This window comes from Acanthisitta chloris, unplaced genomic scaffold (genome assembly GCF_000695815.1).
Source record: "Acanthisitta chloris isolate BGI_N310 unplaced genomic scaffold, ASM69581v1 scaffold9750, whole genome shotgun sequence".
NCBI classification, from domain to species: Eukaryota; Metazoa; Chordata; class Aves; order Passeriformes; family Acanthisittidae; genus Acanthisitta; species Acanthisitta chloris.
In genome coordinates this window covers 47,339-55,047 of record NW_008652212.1, presented here as the reverse complement: position 1 = coordinate 55,047, position 7,709 = coordinate 47,339, and the positions used below count along the sequence as shown (strand labels likewise).

General features: G+C 42.0%; 1 long non-coding RNA gene across 1 annotated transcript in view; it reads left to right on the top strand.

Annotated features, from left to right (window-relative positions):
- Positions 1 to 3,672, top strand: part of LOC103803893 — a 30,169-nt gene extending 26,497 nt beyond the window's left edge. The window contains exon 2 of the long non-coding RNA XR_624756.1: positions 2,767 to 3,672. This is a non-coding gene — a long non-coding RNA (uncharacterized LOC103803893). The remainder of the gene's footprint in view (positions 1 to 2,766) is intronic.
- Positions 3,673 to 7,709: the final 4,037 nt, after the last annotated feature.

The window sequence follows — 7,709 nt, the reverse complement described above, 5'->3', positions numbered from 1 at the left end:
ATTTATGCTGCACACATTCTTTTTATTAAGAAAATACTGATGATGTTAATCACAGGGGTTCAGATGTCCCCATGCTGCCCCTGCTCACGTTAACCCTAGAAGTAGGATTGCCTGGTGCATGTGGTGCAGGGTCACCCTGCCAGAGCTAAGAGAGCCAGTGGCTGAAGTGCATGTGCAAAGCCACCCCAGCTGGGGCTCTGCATCACCCTCTGAGGGTTTATGTCGATGTGACTGGGAAACTGTGCCCAAACCACAGGATGTAGAGAGTCATATTGGACGTTCTCTGGCTTTTTTTTTCAGAGCCAGAAGGGCTTTGACTCACGAGATGCTTGGGTATGATCATATTTCTGTGGGAACCAGAGTGCTGAATCAAGAACATTCAGCTCTTGTGGGAGCCAGCCAGCAAGGACTTCACTCTCCCCTCAAATCCTTGCATTCTGGGCCTGGGATTTTATCAGATTGTATTTGTAATCCCACTTGATTTCTCAAATAAACAGTGAAATGTAAACAATTGGCCAGAGGGAAAACCTCCCAGTTACTGAAGGGGAAAAGAACACAATATCCAAGTGACTCATGGCTCTGTGGGTGAAGTAATGGCTGCGTGTCAGAGTTTGGGATGTAGGTTTGTGGTCCGATGCCACACGGAATGATGTGCTTGGGTTGTAATGTTAATGTAAATGGCTTTGGTGGGAATTCTCCTGTGACTTCCCAGAGACAATTTGCTTGTTTTGATATCACTGCCTGCATGGTGTCAATTAATAAGTTAGGGAGGGCACCTGCCTGATGCAGCCAAGCTCTCCTCTGGACACCAGCTGGGGGAAAGTATGGCAAAACCCTTCCACTCCTAGAAGACATGGGTCCTGCAGGAGGAGCTGCAGGTGGCTGTGGCTGAAGGAATTATGGAAACCAGGGAGTTTCTGAGGGCAGGAAGGAAACCTGGAGGGGGGCAGCAGGAGCCGTCATTGCTGGGAGCTACCTGGTGCCTCTGAAGTTTTGCTGTCCTGGGGGAGGTTACCTGAAGCCCTGCTGGATGAGTGTGCTCTGATGTTGGATGCAGTGCCCCTCTGCCTGGTTCTCCCCTGCTCTCACTGACTGGTGTCTGCCGTGGGTGCCCTCAGGTTACTGACTACCTCATTCCTTTTTACTTCTGAATCACTTGGTTACAAGAAAACAAAGCACATAAATGCTAATGCAAATGTAAGTACAAAGGCCGGTGGCATCCTCTGCAGAGCTCCACTCCTGCCTTACCACTAATCACTTGTACCTGCTGGGATTCAACCACAACTCCTGTCCTAGGAAGTTGCCAGCAGTTACTTGCTGTCCTATATATGAACAACTTGCAGATGTGACAGAATGTAGGTTGGTTGTTTTGTCTGGGCTCTGGTTTTTTCCTCTCAGTGTCTCCCTTGCAGGATTTCCTCACATCTCCCATCCTTTCCACCCTTTCAGTACTCTGGTTGCTGCTCCCTGGCTGTGCAGCACAAGAGCTCGGTGGAGCTGCAGGTCAGGGTTCCCCTCTGGTGATAGCTGCTAGGGGCAACATGTCTACAGAAGTGGTGGCCTGTTCTCTTACCACCCTGAACATACACAGTGCATAGGATCTACTGGGTTTGCTCTGCTGAGTTAGTGAAGAGAGGAATGAGGGTCCACCAAAGGACCAAAACAAATTCCTCCTATAGGCAGGAGCTGTTGGGGAGCATTTTTTTTGCTATGTCCTACAACTGCTTTCTGCAGCAGAAACATGGATAGTTTACAGCTTGGGAGACAACAGCAGGGCATTGCCTGAATCCAGATGTTGGCAGATCACTTGGCTTTGGGAAACCAGCCAACCTTTTTCAGTTTTCTGGGACACTCTGGTTTGACCATGTGATTAAAATTTGCAGTGTTAGATAAACACAGATATATAGAATTTATCCATTTCTAATACGAACAATCAGATGTTTACCCAGATCTCAGCATCTCTCAGATGTTTACCCAGATCTCAGCATCTGGCTGGAAGACCAAGGGAGCTTCTTTGTTTGTGACTCCACCTGCACTGGGAGTCTGGGCTTGTCCCACATTTGAAGAATCTTCTTTTTTTCATCAGTTCAGAGGCTGGAGCTGCTGCTTGGGAAATAGCTGTATTCTCCCTGCAGGCAGATCGATACATTTCAGCTCACTGCACTGCAAGTAACTTTTCATCGTACATTAAGAATGAGGAAAATAAAAGCCAAGATGGATGTTATTTTGGTTTTGCTTTTATTTTGAATTATTTATTAGGAAGCCACTGCTGTCTTCGTTCTCGTCAGGAGACAAAATGCCTTTGTCTTCGGTGATTTTTCCTATGAAAAAGAAACAAGGTCTTCTCAGTTTTGTTTCCCTCACCCACTTGATGGCTGGTACTGAATGTAAATCTGGGGTCTCCACAATGTGAGAAGATGATCTCCTGCAGTCCCAGTGCAGGCAAAGTCCCAACTGATGCTGGTGCAGTCACACCTCGTTGGTACATTTCTAACCAGTTTTATAACAACATTGCAGATGAGTTATGTATGTTGCAAATGATTCCTGACACGTAAGCAGAGGGTGTTATGGAGGGTTATAAGTAAACTATAGGGTAGCTGAACTGTCATTTTAATTAAACATTACTAAATAGTAAAAATGTGAACCCTTTTCAAGTGAAGTCCTGATATAGTGTGTTATAGGGCAAAAGTTCTGCAATTGGCTCCACTGTTGAGTTTGGAAACTCAAACTAACAATCCATTTTGATGTTTTTGTTCCTGAATCTAGGTTATCTTGAAGGGGAGGATAAAGAAACTGGCCACCAAGATGGTAATCACTAGTGGAAATGAAGAAGATAAAGGCAGTCAAGAAAAGGAAAGCAAAGAAGAAACCATCTTGGCAATGCTTGGAATTATTGGGACAATTCTGAACCTCATTGTGATCATTTTTGTGTATATTTACACAACGTTGTAAACTAGGAGGCATGCAAATAGACCAGATAAAACGGCCATTAAGAGTGACAACAAACATTGCTGACTATTGACAAGTCCTTTAATCAGAATTGACTCTGTATTATATTAACACATCATAAAAGCACTGCCTGCAGGCAGCGAAGGCTGAAGCACAATTAATTTAACAAGACTTTTTCACACAGTAACAAGCTTAACTCTTCTGTCCTGCCCTCTTCCTTTCAGTTTGGTTTGCAGTTTTGGGGGGAGAATGACTGCAGTTATGTAAGTTGTAGCTTTGAAGAAATCCACCAGGGATATGTTGTTTTAACACAATTATAAAAAAAAAAAAAAAAAAAAAGAAAAAGAAAAAAGAAAACAAAAGGAAGAAACTCTACACTATATATAATTAGAAATGTATGCTGTATACCCGCAAAGATTGAACTCAAAGATAGCTTCATAGCACAGATCACGTGTCTGTTAGGTCAAATGATTTTTCTCTCTTGGTTTCTGCTTTTACTTACATTGAATCTGACAAGCTTTTTATTTAGAATGAACATATGGTGCAATCATGAAAAAAACAATTCCATTGAGCAAGGTCTGCCTAAACCTGATAAAATGTTGGGAGAAATACATTACATGGTTATTTTTCCTTTCTCAGTTGCTTAACATCTGTGTCTGTTCATACCAATGTTTATAAATATATATTTTTAATAAATGTGCTATATTTTTAGCATGAACCAAATATTTGGAGACACTTGTATTCATGCAGCTAAATTCTGTTTGATGAAGTGCCCCTTTTGACAATGGATGTTATTTTTCTCGGTAATTATACAGCAGTCTTGTTTGCAGCCCTCTCACTGTGGTCTGAAGCAAGCTCACATCATGCTCATATGCATGACTTGAAGTTGGAATGTCAGCTGAAAAGCATTGCTGCTTAATACGGGAAATAGCAAAACATTGTAAGGTGACCTTTGGAGACTGGTTGCAGAATGAAGGCTCTATTTATAGTTTGGGGAAAAAAAAAGCAAATGAAAGGAATATTGAGGCTTCTCACAAAATATTACAAAATTCACAGAATCTGTGGCTTTCAGAATCTGGTCACGCTCTCTAAGTACTTATGCTGAGAGAAGCGAGTAGAGGTTTATACAGTTGAAAAGAGAAATTTAGAGAGCCTATAGTGAGGGGCTTAAGTGAAATCCAGATTGTAAATACAGAGTGTATTTTAAATGTGAGGATCATTAACTCTTTATGCTTCTCTGACGTGTGCTTTAACTGAGGTTGGTGCAGTGAAATTCTCTGACTTGTGTTTTTGACAGGAATGTACAATGATGATGGTGATCACCGTTTTTCTTCAGAGTTCAGTACCTATAATTATACGAAGCATTAAAAATATGAGACCTCAATTCTGCCTCAAGCTGCCTAAGTACATTGCCCATTAACTCTGCCATACCCTCTTAAAAAATAGGTCAATTAAATGTTTACTGACTTGTGGTTTGGGTTGTGTCCTCAGATGCACAAGGGGGATTGCTGTTGAAGTCAGTGGGAGCTGTGAAAAGTTTGACCCTAGAGTCTCATTGATTTTAGTGATCAGCTCTGTTCCTCTGGAATCAGTATTGAGTTTTTCACCAGTTTCCAGGGGCTAGGAATGGTCTCAAAAATACAGAATTTCATTGCAGGATATAAAAGCAAGCCTGGAAAACCCTGAAGGGCACCTCTTATAAACAGAGGTGTTCTGTCTCTTATGGTATCATACATTCAATAACAAAACCATTAGGAGAAGGGAAAAGGTCAGTAAATAAATGATAATGAAATCCAATATGAAGGCTGGGGCAAAAGGAGACCAAAAGTAATCTCATGTTATTGAAGACATGACAGGGTGAGAGAAGTGAGAAAACAAGAAGAGATTTGAAGCAGAGAATGGCACAGAAAGACAGTGCCATGAACACTATGTCTGAGGCTGTGTTTGTATGGCCCTGGAAGAGCTGCAGGTCTCAGGGTGAGAAAGCAGTGGCACAGTTCAGTGTAGCTAAGTGAGGCTCATCTTGGTTTTAACTTAGAGCTATTTATTGCTAATTCTAAGGGATTAGCAAACTCTGATTTTTGAGCATCCTGATGGCTAAAATGTGTTTTCCTTCACTTGGCATTTTTTTCTTGTTTAAACTTCTGCTGTTCACAGCCTGTGGCAATGGCATTGGCACTCCTGTCCTGGAGCACACCTGCACATGCTCCAGGCACTGCCCCTCACCTGGCAGGACCTTCTGTGCAGATATTTCCTCTTCCTTCTCCAGCAAGCACCACAACAATCTGGCTGAGGCTTGGACTCATCTTCTAGAGGGGAAGCCTGGAAAGGGCAGCGCCCAGCGAAGAGAGGAGCTCTCAAATCGATATTTCTTTGCCTCCCTGTGCATCCAGTGATAATCCCTGTCATCTTCTTGTGGGCATGAAGATGCTTAATGAATTAAATTTCATGAAGTGCTTTGATTAATTTTACAAATTAAAGTTCTGCATTGTAAAACAGCACAGAACACCTCACTCACCGAAGTAAAGCAGGAACTTTAGCTGCTCATCACAGCTGCACACCTTCAGACTTGGGCCAGCACTTTCACCAAGACAGGCACTGCAAATAGCTCAAATAAGCTGAATTAATTGGTAGATCAAAAGCCTAAGGATTCCATGTTTACTCTGCTGTACTTTGCCTGTCAGTCTTGGCATAGGCAAAGTGTCCAGGTGTCTATCATCCTGCACTCGCAGCAGCTGTGTGCTTTGCCACAGGACTTTTACTCCTCTGAAAGACAAAAGTTTATCCCATTCCATAAAAAGTTTAACACTTAATATTTTAATTTTACAGGTTTCTGCTCACAGATTGTTCTAGAAATATCCAGGGGCAAGTTCTTCTTAAGTAGATTCATTAAGTATTCATTTAAATAAAATTGAAGGATTTCCTTCGAGGGCAATTTCTTTACCTTTTAGCTGGTATTCATGAACACTGGAATGGGAGAAGTATGTTTTCAAGAATGACTGTGGAAGGGGAATATTTTATACAAAGATCTGAAGGTGTGCCTAGCCAGGCAGCCCTGGGCAGGTCTGCCCTTGGCTGAGTGCCACCTGGAGCCAAATTACCCTCATGCTTTTTTTATGTGAAGTTTTCAGCATGCACCTATAAGAAATATTCAACTAGGTAACATATATATCATGGATACCTTACAGTCACCAACTGCTGTAATAAACAGTTGATGAAACTTCTCATTACAGGTGCTGAATGGTAAATCTGCTTTGGCAAGGAAAAATCGTATAGTCTCATTTTTGGCTTGACTTGTAGGTAATGCAAACAGTTTCCAAAGTCATTTTTTTAAATAAAATATTAGTCCATTAGTGACAGGAGCTTTCATGTTTCGATTTGAGTAGCAGGAAATTAATATCCAATATCTTAATAAGGTATTAAAACATCACCTTTTGCTTCAGTCAACTAAGAATACGACTGTACTTTTAAATTATCCTATGTAGTTTGATGGTTTGTGTTATGGGAAGGAAAAATATTTTCCCGAGGTGACAGGAAGGTGACATTCTCCCCACTACTGTCTGGTGTGTTGGCTGATGAGTACAGAAGACTTTCCAGAAGGAAGAAGAAAAAAACTATTTCAATCACATTATACACACAGCGAAGTGAGGAGAAAGAGCAAAGCCAAGCTAACTGCCCTCCTGTCTGGTTCCTACAACTGCCACTGGAAACTCAACTTCTCAGGAACCACGTGTTCATGTAGGAATGTACCACCCTGTGTGCTGGCTCTCAGGGCAGTCCTTTCACTAATGCACCTTCTGCTCCTTCCACCTGCAGCAGTGCATGGCTCATCGTGCCTTAGGAGAGTTTTAATGTGTACCCAGCCTGGCAGCCTCTGGGAGCAGCTGTCATGGTTTATTGTGGTGTAAAAGTTTACTCTGGAGCTGAATTTTATTATTTTAAGGACAGCCAGTAATCATCATCATGTTACTGTCTGATAATCTAGGGGATACTTCACTTGTTGAATTTCCAGACCCATCTCTCCCCTGGCCCACAGGTGAAATTTTGATTCAGTAGGTGTCCAAATACAAAAGAAAGCTTCAGTTACACCTGGATAAAACTTTAGTTTGAAGCACTGCTTAAGTTCATGTGTCTTAGATTTCCATTTAATCTGTTTCCTGGAGCTCACCCCACATGCCCCAAGGTCTCATCTGTGTCAGGAGGTCTCATTGCTTCTGACTCAGAATTAACATTTCAGAGTAAATTACTCAATATGCAGAGAACTTGGACCAGAGTGGGAAACAGGGATCAAAGTTAACTGAATTAAAACTCCAGGGAGGCAGCACTGCAGAATTTACTAATTAGTTTGAGGCTTGGCTGGAATACTTTGTTTCTGGATAGCCAATATTTTGGAGAAAAAATATTATTGTTGCCTGGAAGGTTTCTGGAAGGAATGTCTAATTGAAAGAACGAACCTCATTGAAAATGTTTCAGCAGCAATTTCCAGCAGCAATCTTCCAAAGAAAACACTGACCAGGCCTCTGAGTGACTGGATTGCTTCCCAAGAGTGCTGTTTTGGCAGCCCAGGAACACACTACACATGTGTAAGCACCTCTTGTTTACTGAGAGGCTTTGTCTCCTTTGGAACAGAACACACAGATTTACAAATATTTACAAATGTATGGAACAGTTCATTATGCAATCAACAACAACAAAAAGTGCTGTTCACCTTTATTTGCAGCAGATACCCTGCAGACACCATGCAGAACCTGCACTTGTTC